Genomic DNA, 15,904 nt, shown 5'->3' on the forward strand with positions numbered 1-15,904 from the left:
GCTCAGTGGTGAGAGCGTTGCTCCTGTAATAATGACGGTAGTCGTGGTGGAGGGTTCGAATCCCGGCTCTCCACCCACTTCCAGTCCCGCAGACACCTGTGCTAGAAACGGGGTTTAGAGAAGAGATTTAGAGGAATAGGAATGGGGAACTAGCACAGTTCGTTACAGTAGGTAGGTAGGGTCTCCACAGTGGCTGGAGGTGTGACTCGAGTTACAGTGAGCCACCGTCTGAGTGACCGCTGAGTACATTTTTCATATTCATGTATTATACATTTATTATCTTTTATTCTTCTGCTTTTGTCTGTGCTTTTCGGTGCCTCCAAATGTTTAAACTAAATGAAAGAAACTTTTGATTTGTAGCTTCATTTCTGTTCATATGCAAACTTATTTTGCTTTGTTTTCAGCGTTGAAGTAAACTATTTAAAAAAGACGCTGTGATCATTTATGGTGCAGTTTGCACAAAGATCATTTAAGCTGTCTACACCAGCTTACTAAACAGAACTTTGTCAAAAGCATCAGTGTTTTCACTGAATATGGTGAATAGAAATTGTTGAGTGTTATTATTTTGCAGAGATGTAGCATGAACACTGGGGGATGAGATGAACTTACTATATATTTATTTTTGTTTCATTTTTACAGTAATGGCTAATAGTGTTTTATAATGGCAGGGATAAGGAATTAATAAAGTATAACCATGACCATAATCACAAAAACAGAAATCAATACATTGTTACATGAAGCCAAGTGCAGCTATTGTCACCAAACTTGTTTTTTTAGAAAGATAGATAGATAGATAGATAGATAGATAGATAGATAGATAGATAGATAGATAGATAGATAGATAGATAGATAGACTGTAAAAAGTGGGACTGGGATTAATTAATATTAAGTACATAATTATAAGTAACCTAAACATAATAAAAACAACCTTAGACAGTTTGAAATTAAATTGAGTTGAGTTAAACAATTTTAAATGGTTTATCAGTTAAATTTTACACAGTTTTGGTTAAATAAAATCAGCTGTGAACCATTGAGTAGTATATAATTATTTTTTATCTGGACGCAGAAAGATGTAGAAAATGGATAAATTGTACTCAGAATGATATGTGGATTTTAATCACTTTATGCTGGAACTCAACACTATTTTGCGCGCGCACGGAGAGCACACCACATGTAGGAGCAGCAGTCCTATTTTCAAAGGTGAGATTTTTAAAATTTTTAGGGATCAAATGGTTTCTTTTACTGTAGCAAACATAAACATTGATGTGCTTTAAGTTGATATCAAACAAGTTATCGTATATTGTTTGCATTTTTTCAGGGGTTTTTTTCCACAAATTTCTTCAACCCCTGCCGCACTTAGCAAACTGCACAACAGTGGGGCTAAACATTTGCTGTCAGGGGTGAGTAATTACGAATTATTCAGTTTCTTGTTCACAAATGAAATGCACTTAATCACTGTGTTTTATTAATGTTATATGATGTTTAATTGAAGTTTATTTCAGCAGAATAAATCGTTTTTAGTCTCATTACATTTAAATACAAATTGTAAATTTGCCAGTTAAGTTAGCTAAGAGTTGTGTGCTATCTGAGCCTTTCTGAATGGTTTTATATTCCTGTTCTTGATACAGTGAGACCACAAGAGGACAGTTAGGTGATTTTTTTATTTTTCTGTCAAAGTATGCTTTTATCTAGTAGTTGTAGCCCATGCTGACATGAAGGCTGCGTCTGAAATCGCACACTGTCAGTCTCAGAGCACTGAAATACACACCGTTACCCCAGTCTCATTCTGTGTCAGTCCATATTAGTGATGGGTCGGTTGCGAACGATCCGGCTCTAAGAGCCGGCTCTTTAAAGTGAACGACGGGATCCGGCTCCTGATTGGGAGCCGATTCGTTTTTTTCCGTTTTTTTTTTCTGTCAAAGCCGCACGTGATTGGTCAAGATGCGTGGTTGCGTTTGTGTGTTTACACTGAGCAGGAGGGGCGGGGTTACACACACACACAGACAGCGTGCACATGAACAGGAGGGAGAGAGAGAGAGAGAGAGAGCTGATACGGTCACTTACTGTCCTCAAAACTACAGGGAAATTCTAATACCCTCCCAAAAACTGAGCACAGTGCACCAGGGCAGAGACTCTGGGGGGCTCATCATCTGGTATAAATCAAACCTACATAATTTCATAGACACAATAAAACAAGCAAAATACCACATCTGGCTTAAATTAAACAAATCTATATTATCATCACAGAGGGACTTATTCCTTTGTGCCATTTACATCCCTCCTTCAGAGTCTCCATACTACTCAAATGATATATTTACAGAACTAGAGAGAGAGACGAGCCATTTCCAGGCCCAGGGAAATGTGCTCATCTGTGGAATCCTGAATGCAAGAACAGGAACACAATCAGACACTTTAAAAACACACGGAGATCACTTTATTAAGAATAATATGTTCCTTAATAATCATTCCTCTTCCATTTACAGGAATAACTATGACATTGGGATAAACAAAAACGGAAAATACCTCCTGCAGCTCTGTCGAAGTCTGGGTCTGTACATTGTCAATGGTAGGATACGAGGGGACTCTTTAGGAAGATACACGTATTGCTCATCTCTTGGGAACAGTACAGTAGATTATATGGTAACAGATTTAGACCCTTTCTCTCTCAGTGCATTCACTGTTAAACCTCTAACCCCTCTGTCTGATCACAGCCAAATTACTGTGTTCATTAAAAAGACAGAAACTAACCCCACCACACACACACGGCCCAGTAAGCTGTACAACATCCCCAGATCCTACAGATGGGCCGAGAACAGCGCAGAAGAGTTCCAGAAAGCAATCATCAGCCACCAAACTCAAACACTCTTAGATAGCTTTCTGGACACTGCATACACTCACAGTAAAGAAGGAGTAAATCAGGCAGTCCAAAAAATTAACCTAATCTTTAGAAGAACAGCAGAGAAGGCAAAACTAAAACTTAGATCTACACTAAAACCCAAATTAACAAAAGATGACAGCTGGTTTGATAAAGACTGTCAACATTTACGAACAGAACTCAGAACATTATCAAATCAAAAACACAGAGACCCAAACAACACTAACATACGACTTCTTTACTGTGAAAAGCTTCGACAATATAAACGTACACTCAGAACCAAAAAAGCACAACACACAAACAAACAACTGACACTAATTGAGGAGTCAATCAACACACATCAATTTTGGGACAATTGGAACAAACTAAATAAAAAAGAACATGAAGAATTAGCTATTCAGGATGGGGATATATGGACAGCCCACTTCCAATCACTATTTAAAAACATAACATTCAACACAAATTCAGAACAAAATGACATCAATAGAAGACTTATAGAACTTGAATTGGCTATTAAAGATAATCAAAACCCTTTAGACTCCTCCATTACTGAGCAGGAACTCCTTAATAAAATAAATAAATTAAAACCAAAGAAATCATCAGGACCTGATGGAATCCTGAATGAAATGATTAAACACAGCAGTTCCAAATTTCGATTAGCCATTTTAAAAGTCTTTAACCTGGTTCTGAGTGTAGGTTCCTTCCCTGAAATCTGGAATCAAGGTCTCATAACACCAATTTACAAAAGTGGAGATAAATTCGACCCTAATAATTACCGGGGCATCTGTGTGAACAGTAATCTGGGGAAGTTATTCTGTAGTATAATTAACTCAAGGTTTTCAAGCTTCCTTATTGAGCACAATGTCCTGAGTAAAAGTCAAATTGGATTTTTACCAAATTACCGCACAACTGATCATATTTACACCCTACACACCCTCATTGAAAAATATGTAGTTCAAAACCATGTAAAAATATTTGCCTGCTTTATTGACTTTAAAAAGGCTTTTGACTCAATTTGGCATCAAGGATTGTTTTACAAACTATTAGAAAGTGGTGTAGGGGGTAAAACATATGATCTTATCAAATCTATGTACACAGAAAACCAGTGCGGAATAAGAATTGGCAATAAACAAACAAATTTTATCTCTCAGGAGCGTGGAGTGAGACAGGGCTGCTGTCTGAGCCCAACTCTATTTAACATCTATATTAATGAATTGGCCTCCATGTTAGAGCACTCAGCCACGCCCGGTCTCACTCTACACGACTCAGAGATTAAACTCCTGCTGTATGCAGATGATCTGGTCCTGCTGTCCCCCAGCGCTCAGGGTCTCCAGCACAAACTGGACCTGCTGCAGCAGTACTGTCAGACCTGGGCCCTGACAGTCAACCTCAAAAAGACCAAAATTATGACCTTCCAGAAAAGATCCAGATCTCAGGGAACCAAACACACATTTAAATTAGGACACCATGAAATTGAACACTCTAAAAACTATACCTACCTTGGACTAAACATTAGTTCATCAGGAAACTACAACCTGGCAGTGAATGAACTGAGAGAAAAAGCACACAGAGCCTTCTATGCCATAAAAAAACAAACTTCTGTAGAAATCCCAATCAAATAATTAAACCAATTGCCCTGTATGGCAGTGAAGTGTGGGGCCCGCTTACACACCAACAATTTAACAAATGGGAACAACATCCAATTGAGACCCTGCACACAGAATTTTGTAAAACAATATTAAAGGTGCACAGACACACCACCAACAATGTGTGCAGGGCAGAATTAGGCCGATACCCACTTATTATTAATATACAAAAAAGGGCAATACAATTCTGGAATCATCTAAAAGAGAGCGACCCACACTCGTATCATTACAAAGCTCTGCAATACCAAGAGCTGAGCAAAGATACCAGTCCCCTCATCCAACTGGTCCTGAGTCACTGCATTAACACACCATTAACACATACTAACACACCACTAACACAGACTAACACTATTAAGACTCAAGACCAGAACCTAATCAGAACTGATCAAATTACACATGAATTAAAGATAAACTATTTGGCCTATTGGGAAATACAAACTAAACTCCAAAGTAAACTACAATGTTATTTGGCTCTAAATAGACAGTATAGTGTGGCAGATTATCTCAGCACTATAACTGATCCAAAACTCAGAAACAGCCTGACAAGGTACAGACTCAGCGAACACAGCCTGGCCATCGAGACGGGACGACACAGACAGTCCTGGATGCCCAGAGAGGAGAGAGTGTGTCAACACTGCTCTTCAAACCAAATAGAGACAGAGCTGCACTTCCTCACTGAATGTACAAAATACACACACATTCGAAAACAATTTTTTACCAAAATCAACAAAATTATCCCCAATTTTAATTCTCTCTCAAACCCTGACAAGCTGCCCTACCTACTGGGGGAGCACAGAGCGAGCTGCACACTCGCAGCTCTCTACTTACACACCTGCCACCAGGTGAGGGACAGTGAGTGACCTTATACTGTATCCCATACACACTCACACATACTCGCACACACACACCATCATACACACACTATACACACACACCATCAAATGCACGCACACACGCACACACACTTACAAATACTTTTTCCACACATACATATACACACTTTATATACTTGTTCTAATTTGTTTATGTTAATTTTTTAAGGCTAATTACTAAGGTTATTGAACATTATTATTTTTTTTTTTTTCATTTATTATCTAGTTTGTAAATGCGCTTTGGCAATACAAATGTGAATATTTGTCATGCTAATAAAGCACTTTTGAATTGAATTGAATTGAATTGAGAGAGAGAGAGAGAGAGAGAGAGAGAGAGAGAGAGAACTCAGCGCTTTACACAAATCAAATCAAATCACATTATTGTCACGTCACATTAACACAGGTGTGAAAGGTGAGTGAAATGCTTAGGTGCTCAGTCTCTCACAGTTCCAATACACATTAATAAAAAAAAATATACACATTAACTTACACAGCCAGACATTACACGCTGGAAAGGTGAGGAAAATGAGTGAGAGGAAACATAGTAAAGTTTGGACTCGAGGAGCCCCTTTTACAGAGAAGTGCAGGCCCACTGGTAGGAGACCAAGTGTTCAGTCTACCCACATCTTATACATGTGATGGCACATAGACTGTGTATCTGTCCCCTCAGAGAGAATCTATTTTAACAGGGCAGATCATAACAGAAAAGAGAAACAGGATCAACCCATCAAAGATGAGCTCCTTGGTTTTTCTGAATGCTAATCTTAACTAAACTATCTTCTTTTTGTTTTGCACATTTTCATTTATATTTTTTTGAGTGTGAGTGATGCTTCGTTGATGTTGTGTTGTTTCACTCTAGATGCTTGTTTATTTTTTTGTTTGTTTATTAGGATTTTAACGTCACGTTTTACACTTTGGTTACATTCATGACAGGAACATTCACCTCACTTGCATGTCTTTGGACTGTGGGAGGAAACCGGAGCACCCGGAGGAAACCCACACGGACATGGGAAAGACATGCAAACTCCACACAGAAAGGACCCAGGCTCTTCACCTGGGGATCGAACCCAGGACCTTCTTGCCGTCAGGCGACAGTGCTACCCACTTAGCCACCATGCCGTCCCACTCTAGATGCAAATGTACAAATAATATACACAATCGGATCTTTTTGTCTAATTGAGATGGGTCTTTGTTTTTGTATTTTATAATTTATTGTTGGAGGTCTCTGTTCCATGTTGAGTATATAAATAAAGCAATTTAAATAATAAACATTTAATACAATGTTTTTTTTTACATTAGTAATTCATTTTACATGTAATTTGGTAATAAATTAATTTAAGCAACAAAAAAATCTAAGGAGCCACTTGGGAGCCGAAAGAGCCGGCTCTTTTTAGTGAGCCGAGCCTAAAGAACCGGCTCTCTAAAAGGAGCCGAAATTCCCATCACTAGTCCATATGGCACTGATAAATGCGCGCTCTGTCCATAATAAGACGTTTATTTTAAATGACTTTTTCACTTCTCATGGTTTGGACCTGTTGTTTTTAACTGAGACATGGGCTACAGGTGGTGAATCGGCTAGCGACTCCGCCCCCTTCTTGAGCCTTTTCTGACATGTTAAAATTGCCCAACGATGGTCAGACTCATGCTAATGTGGATGAGTTAGTTACTTTTTTAATTATAACTGTTCAACTGTTCTGGATTCTCTTGCCCCTATGAAATTTAAACGCTTAAAACCAAAAGTTCAGCCCTGGTTAAATGCATCCACACAGGAAATTAGACAGGCTTGTAGAAGAGCGGAACGGAAATGGAGAAAGGACAGATTGCAAGTAAGTTTGGATATTTTTAAAGGTTGCCTGGAAGACTATCAGCTAGCTGTTAAGTCTGCTAGAGAGGCATACTTTTCAAGCATAATTGCCAAAAATTACAACAGACCTAAAGTACTGTTCAGTACAATAAATTCTTTATTTAAATCATCACCCGAAGTTGGAAATGTTCCTTCTCCTAGAGTATGTGAAGAGTTTTTAAACTTTTTTGTGGAAAAAACTGAAACAATTAGGTCTGGCATTACTTACTTGGGTATAGATTCTCCACTTCCACCGCCGTGCCCAGGTGTGTTTGAAAAGTTTGAGGCTGTTTCAATCTCCGAATTAACAGATTTGGTGCTGAAAACAAAGCCAACAACCTCCCCACTTGATGTGATGCCCCCACAGATAGTTAGGGAGACATTTGATATATTAGGACCTTTTGTCCTGGATATCATTAATACTTCCCTTGCCACTGGTACTGTTCCAGCATGCTTTAAACATGCTGTAGTTACACCTCTGCTCAAAAGCATAATCTTGATGCTACAGTGGTTAGTAACTATAGGCCGATTTCTAAATTACCATTCTTGGCTAAATTGCTGGAAAAGGTTGTATATTCTCAGCTTTTACCATTTTTGAGTAGAGATGGTATTTTTGAGATTTTTCAATCTGGCTTTAAGTCTATGCACAGCACTGAATCTGCTCTTCTGAAGGTGACAAATGACTTGCTACTTACTGTTGATGAGGGAAATTGTGCCATCCTCATTTTATTGGACCTTAGTTCTGCTTTTGATACTGTTAACCATGACATACTTGTTGGTCGCCTGGAAAAGTGGGTGGGGTTACAGGGAGAGGCCCTGAATTGGTTCATATCTTATTTTAAGAATAGAACCTTTTCAGTGAATATTAGCAGCTATTTCTCTTCTTCTGCTGATGTCTCTTGTGGTGTTCCACAAGGGTCCATACTAGGGCCTGTCCTTTTTTCTCTCTATATGCTGCCATTGGGTCAAATAATTAGGAAGCACAATGTCAGCTTTCACCTGTATGCTGATGACATACAGCTTTATCTTCCCATTAGACCGAATGACAATGGCTCGTTAACATCTCTTAGCAGTTGTCTTGAGGACATGAAGAGGTGGATGGCTGACAATTTTCTTCAGCTGAATGAAAGCAAGTCAGAGGTTATCATTTTTGGGGGTCCTCATCACATCAATAGTGTCTCCAATAACCTTGGTCACTTGTCTACATGTGTCAATACATCTGTGAGAAATCTTGGTGTTATCTTTGACTCTGACCTCCGATTTGATAAACAAATCAACTCTGTGGTAAGGAAGAGCTTCTTCCAGCTCAGAAATATTGCGAAGATTAAGCCTTTTCTCTGCTATTCTGACCTGGAAAAAGTTATTCATGCATTCATTTCTGCAAGAATTGACTACTGTAATTCTCTGTATATTGGGATTAATCAGTCTCTGTTGCAGCGCTTACAGGTAGTCCAGAATGCAGCAGCAAGGTTACTGACTAATACCAAGAAAAGAAACCATATTACACCAGTCCTTGCCTCACTACATTGGCTGCCTGTTCAGCACAGGATTCAGTTTCAAGAGCTTTTATTTGTTTTTAAAGCGCTTAATGGTCAAGCCCCGGCTTATCTCAGTGGTATGCTTTCTCCCGCAACCGCACAGCGATCTTTGAGATCAGCCACTCAGAACTTGTTGACTGTTCCTAGGGCTCGTTTGAAGCTAAAAGGTGATCGTGCATTTGCAGTTTATGCTCCGAGGCTATGGAACACTCTACCTCCTACTATTCGACAAGCACCTTCGGCCGCTGTTTTTAAATCACTCCTAAAAACATACCTTTATAAGCTGGCATTTGAACAGTGAGGAGCCGTGTTAATTTTAATTGTTTAGTCTATTTGTATCTGTTTTATTTTGTCTCTTACTCTGTATTTTTATTTGGTTCTTACTTTTTTAACATAATGTTGTGTTATGTATGCTTATTCGATGTACAGCACTTTGGTCAACGTAAGTTGTTTTAAGAGTGCTTTATAAATAAAATTTACCTACTTACTTACTTACTTACACTTCCATACTAAACATTACATGAAAGCAGTATGTAAGAGAGGGTAGTGTGTCTGAATACATAGTATTTATCGCAAAGTACCAGTGACAGCTTGCTTAGGCAGCCATTTTGAGTATGCAAACTAAGCACACTTAGTTCGTGTCAGCATGGGCTACAACTAATATTTGAAAGAATACTCCAACAGAAAACTGAAAAAAGTGCAAATTGCAGGACTGGAATATGGATTCAAGTTTTAGAATTGAAGACCTCTGCATTACACGGGTGTGTATTTTTAAACGCTGCTTTAAAGTCTGTAAATTAGAGCACAAGTGCGGACAATGAACTGACAGAGAAGTGTTAGGTTACATCCACACTAATGCGTTATAGTTTTAGCTCCTTAAATGAAGATTTGGAAACGCTGTTTTTGTCTTGGAGGGAAAACAACTGACATTTTGCTGATATGCTTGTTGCCAGCATAGGTGCTTGGGTTGCTGACTAATATCCCTGACTGTAATGTGTCTGCTGAGCTTTCCAAAATTGTTGAAATATTTTCCTGAATGACGGTTTAAAAATATGTTGTTTTGTGTAGTCCTCAGATTTTCTGTACATGTGGACAAGCAAATGTAATATTTGAGAGTTTGTTTAGGTTTTACAAATGTATTATGAGTGTAAAATATGAAGCTGTCTGGTTGATTTAAAGCAAATGTTTTTCTTTTCAGGTGCATGAAGAATATTTGAAATCTCAGTTTATCAGACACTACAAAATATGCAGAGATAGAGATTTCATGTACATTATATGTGTAAATGTTTGTACACAGTTAGTTTACAAATTTAGATTTGTTAGAAAACATCTTTTGGTGATTTTCAACCTGAATTTGAAATTAAAGCAACAACTGATTGCATATTATTCATATACAAAATTAAGATATGGTGATGCACAGTTTGAACATAATTCACCATACCTCATTTTCCATTTACTTGAATTTCATCATGTTGACATTAAGTCAGTGATATCAGACTTGTTACAGGATCAGTGATTTCTCAGGTGAACATCTACAGATCTAAACTTGGACTCCAAATAAAGTGAATTATATTTATGCAGTTAATTAAAAGTCTCTTGATCATCTACTGGTGCTTCAATGCTGCTACATTATTGATATGTTGTTGATATGCAGAGCCAATGGATAATTATTATTTTTTGTAATTTCAGGCTTCAAGCAATACTAGCATTGACATGTCAAGAGAAGTTGTCATTCAATGTTTGATGGTGTATCTTGGGGATTCTATAGATCACCTCTTAAAAGAGTACAATGTAAGTTGAAGCACATGCTAAAAAAGTCCTTAACCTACCTTTCCTTTCCTTAACCTACCTAATGGGAAGGTTGAATTACAAAATCAGTCATAACTACAATACATTTGGAAAGTCTTCAAACTCTTTTACCTTTTTCACATTGTTATGTTGAGGCCTTGTGCTAAAATAAAGTGTGAAGGCCAGATCTGGTAAAGGCTAAAAAAAATTGTCTGCTTGCTTGTATTATCAGACCCTTCTCCCTGATTGCTTAGGTTGATGGGGCAGCCAGCTCTAAGAAGAGTCCAGATTGTTCCAAACCTCTTTCACTACTTCTACAATTTTTTCTGTGTAATTCCTGTACTGTTTGCTTGTACGGCAAATATACATGTTCTTGTTCAAACAGTTTCATTGTCCAAACCTACATAATGTTTTTATTATTGCTGTTTCAGGACAATGATGGAGACACAGAACATTGCTGAAGAAAGGATAAAAATCTACAAAATCAAGAATTAAATGTCAGCAGGATCTGACAACATTGGTTTTCTTCCTGCTCTGGGTAATTTTGCAAGGGTGTGTTAGTGTTAGTGTGTGTTGTGCTGGTATGAGTGGATCAGACACAGCAGCACCGATGGATGTTTTAAACACCTCACTGTCACTGCTGGACTGAGAATCGTCCACCAACCAAAAATATCCAGCCAACAGCGCAGCGTGGGCAGCGTCCTGTGACCACTGATGAAGGTCTAGAAGATGACCAACTCAAACAGCAGCAATAGATGAGCGATCGTCTCTGACTTTACATCTACAAGGTGGACCAACTAGGTAGGAGTGTCTAATAGAGTGGACAGTGAGTGGACACGGTATTTAAAAACTCCAGCAGCGCTGCTGTGTCTGATCCACTCATACCAGCACAACACACACTAACACACCACCACCATGTAATTGTAACTGCAGGGCTGAGAGTGATCCACCACCTAAATAATACCTGCTCTGTGGTGGTCCTGTGAGGGTCCTAACCTTGAAGAACAGGGCGAAAGGGGGCTAACAAAGCATGTAGACAAATGGATAGATTACAGTCAGTAATTGTAGAACTACAAAGTGCTTCTATATGGTAAGTGTAGCTGATAAAATGGACAGTGAGTGTAGAAACAAGGAGGTGGTTTTAATGTTGTAACTGATCAGTGTAGTTGCACTTGTCTTTTAGAAGAACACATTGTTATGTTTGTTGGTGCATGTAATTAATAAAAGTATTCATATGAAAATAGAAAAAGTTTTGCATTTGTCATTGTTGTTATTAAATGCCCCAGTGTGTCTGTAATGCCAGTAGTTGATGGACAGAGGTTCTTCATGCAGTTCTGGCACTTTTTACTGTCTTTTTTTTTTATCACAATAGAGCATAAATGTAGTCTTTCCTTTATTAACATGGATGACAAATAGATTGTCACTTGAAAAAGATTCGTTTTATGCATGGCAATCTGTTATAAAATAAATAAATCTTGCCACAAAGAAGAGATATTATTGGGTATAAAGTTAGTGAAAACATTTAGTCATGTGATACCAATTAAAACTTGGTTAAAAGTTATGTAACAGTTTGCTAAATTGAGTTTAAATAATTATTTAATTTAATGAATCCAAAACATCTTTATCCAGACATTTAATAAACTTAATTACATTTAACTCAGAATATTAGTAAATATAAATCAAATTTTACTATATAAATGATCAAACATAGATCAGTTTTTCTAGATATTTAGTATATTTAAATGAATTCCTCCTAAATATTTGAGTACATCTAAATTAATTTTTCTCAGAATCTTACTAAATGTTTATACACTTTCCTTGTAAAATTGATTTCTATTTACTAAATATTTTTGAGCTACATTAACTCAAACATGCCATTCTATTGCTGAATTCAACACATTTTACCTGTTTCTTTTACTAACATCTACTTAATTTTTTTGTCTAATTTTAGTTAACCTATTCAGTAGATTTTACTTAAAGCTTAAGAAATTAAAGTCTACTCAATTATATTACGTGTCACTTTGTTGCCATAATTGTTTTTAAGTAAACCTTAGTCACATTGTTTACAGTGTAGGTAGGTAGGTAGGTAGGTAGGTAGGTGGTAGGTAGGTAGGTAGGTAGGTAGGTAGGTAGGTAGGTAGGTAGGTAGGTAGGTAGGTAGGTTGGTTGGTTGGTTGATAGATAGATAGATAGATAGATAGATAGATAGATAGATAGATAGATAGATAGATAGATAGATAGATAGATAGATAGATACTTATATTAAGGTATTTAAAAAAAAAAAAAAATAGTCACTGCAGTGCAGTCTGTATGGGTTCCGGGAGGGCTAGCTAGCACTTATGTGATTTCGTCGTAATTTTATTCATTGTACATCAGCTCCAGTGTCAATGCCAATCTTTTTTCTGAATCTGTTGCACCAAAAGAAAACGCTATCTAATGAAGACTGAATTATATTATTGAGTGTGATGGCTTTACTTTATTTTATTTGAGGCAGTGATGGCTCAATGGTTAAGGTACAGAGCTAGTAATCAAAAGGTTGCTGGTTCAAGCCCAACATCTGCTAGTTTGCTGCTGTTGGGCACTTAAGCAAGGCCCTCAACCTTCAATTTCCTGCAGTGTATACAGTCTCAACTGTAAGTCGCTTTGGATAAAAGCGTCTGCTAAATGCTGAAAATGTAAATCTGATTAATAGTAAAGCTGGTCTCCTGCCATGTTCAAACTTATTTAAACATGAAAAAGATTGATGACAATTTCTGTTGATGACCAGAGCTGATTGTTTAGTCATAGTAGAGCCATAATAAATATATAAAAAAAACTTTTTATTTATATATATATTTTTTATTATTATTATTTTTTTTTTACAAATTATAACTTCTGTAACATTTTTTTAGGAAACCATTACCTGTCACATCTTCAAATCATGTCTCGTTTGTACTCATCACTACCTTTGTAACAGTTTTTAACAAAGTCATGTTCACAAAAGCTGTGATGTACTGCTGCTGTCCACGGACTCATCACACTGACTGGATGCGAAACCACCCACGTAACCAGATCCCGAACATAACCATCACTCTTCTAACTATCATACTCATCAGAGAGAGTGGAGATTACATCGGGACCATTCTTCTCGTGAAAACAGTGTTTGCTATTATTATTACTGCCAAAGACTTTCTTATTCTATATAAAAAACCATCTCGCTCCCTATCTTCCCATCAATTGTTCCAAGATGCTGAAGGTGTCCAGGTAATCTGTTGGGGCCCTTCAGAATAATCTTGATCCAACTGTGTGTGAACGTCATTAAGGGCACCTGCTGAAACATCAAAGGTTTGGGATCCCCTCACCCTCTTGTAGGAAAGTGCAGCAGATCTTCTTTCCAATGTTCTTCTGTGGCTCACTATCCAACAATCAGTGGTGGTGGCGACATAGCTGACTCCCATAAGATGTGAATTTAAATAAACCTTCATTTGAGTAGTAGTTTCCCATATTTTATCGTGAAGAGTGGGTCTACATAACATTTCAATAATAACACAAGAGTAACAATCACAATGACAACAACAATAATAATGATAGGAAACAAATTATTACAATAAAAACGGTTTTATTATAATTAATTAAAAGAATTAAAACTGCTCATTTGTAATTCATCTCTGTGCTTTGCGTTTGAACACGTGATGCTGTTGCCTTAGCGATGTACACATCTTTTCACTGCCCAATCAGTGGGCTGGCTGGAGACATTAACTACCAGCCAATTAGAGCCCAGGGGGCGGGGTTTATATTCCACTAAAAGAACAAAAGCGTTTTCGCTGCATTCTAATCAGTACTCTCCGGTAGCTCAGTGGTGAGAGCGTTGCTCCTGTAATAATGACGGTAGTCGTGGTGGAGGGTTCGAATCCCGGCTCTCCACCCACTTCCAGTCCCGCAGACACCTGTGCTAGAAACGGGGTTTAGAGAAGAGATTTAGAGGAATAGGAATGGGGAACTAGCACAGTTCGTTACAGTAGGTAGGTAGGGTCTCCACAGTGGCTGGAGGTGTGACTCGAGTTACAGTGAGCCACCGTCTGAGTGACCGCTGAGTACATTTTTCATATTCATGTATTATACATTTATTATCTTTTATTCTTCTGCTTTTGTCTGTGCTTTTCGGTGCCTCCAAATGTTTAAACTAAATGAAATAAACTTTTGATTTGTAGCTTCATTTCTGTTCATATGCAAACTTATTTTGCTTTGTTTTCAGCGTTGAAGTAAACTATTTTAAAAAGACGCTGTGATCATTTATGGTGCAGTTTGCACAAAGATCATTTAAGCTGTCTACACCAGCTTACTAAACAGAACTTTGTCAAAAGCATCAGTGTTTTCACTGAATATGGTGAATAGAAATTGTTGAGTGTTATTATTTTGCAGAGATGTAGCATGAACACTGGGGGATGAGATGAACTTACTATATATTTATTTTTGTTTCATTTTTACAGTAATGGCTAATAGTGTTTTATAATGGCAGGGATAAGGAATTAATAAAGTATAACCATGACCATAATCACAAAAACAGAAATCAATACATTGTTACATGAAGCCAAGTGCAGCTATTGTCACCAAACTTGTTTTTTTAGAAAGATAGATAGATAGATAGATAGATAGATAGATAGATAGATAGATAGATAGATAGATAGATAGATAGATAGATAGATAGAAAAGTAAAAAGTGGGACTGGGATTAATTAATATTAAGTACATAATTATAAGTAATATAAACATAATAAAAACAACCTTAGACAGTTTGAAATTAAATTGAGTTGAGTTAAACAATTTTAAATGGTTTATCAGTTAAATTTTACACAGTTTTGGTTAAATAAAATCAGCTGTGAACCATTGAGTAGTATATAATTATTTTTTATCTGGACGCAGAAAGATGTAGAAAATGGATAAATTGTACTCAGAATGATATGTGGATTTTAATCACTTTATGCTGGAACTCAACACTATTTTGCGCGCGCACGGAGAGCACACCACATGTAGGAGCAGCAGTCCTATTTTCAAAGGTGAGATTTTTAAAATTTTTAGGGATCAAATGGTTTCTTTTACTGTAGCAAACATAAACATTGATGTGCTTTAAGTTGATATCAAACAAGTTATCGTATATTGTTTGCATTTTTTCAGGTTTTTTTCCCACAAATTTCTTCAACCCCTGCCGCACTTAGCAAACTGCACAACAGTGGGGCTAAACATTTGCTGTCAGGGGTGAGTAATTACGAATTATTCAGTTTCTTGTTCACAAATGAAATGCACTTAATCACTGTGTTTTATTAATGTTATATGATGTTTAATTGAAGTTTATTTCAGCAGAAT

At 37.2% G+C, this 15,904-nt stretch overlaps 1 long non-coding RNA gene across 1 annotated transcript; it reads left to right on the plus strand.

Moving 5' to 3' along the window:
• Window positions 1-1,334: 1,334 nt before the first annotated feature.
• LOC134323027 (uncharacterized) lies at window positions 1,335-11,364 on the plus strand. The gene is made up of 3 exons (XR_010014001.1): window positions 1,335-1,400; window positions 10,464-10,565; window positions 10,994-11,364. It is a non-coding gene; the product is annotated as an uncharacterized LOC134323027 (long non-coding RNA).
• The last annotated feature ends 4,540 nt before the right edge of the window (window positions 11,365-15,904 follow it).

This window comes from Trichomycterus rosablanca, chromosome 1, assembly GCF_030014385.1.
Source record: "Trichomycterus rosablanca isolate fTriRos1 chromosome 1, fTriRos1.hap1, whole genome shotgun sequence".
In the NCBI taxonomy this organism is placed as follows: domain Eukaryota; kingdom Metazoa; phylum Chordata; class Actinopteri; order Siluriformes; family Trichomycteridae; genus Trichomycterus; species Trichomycterus rosablanca.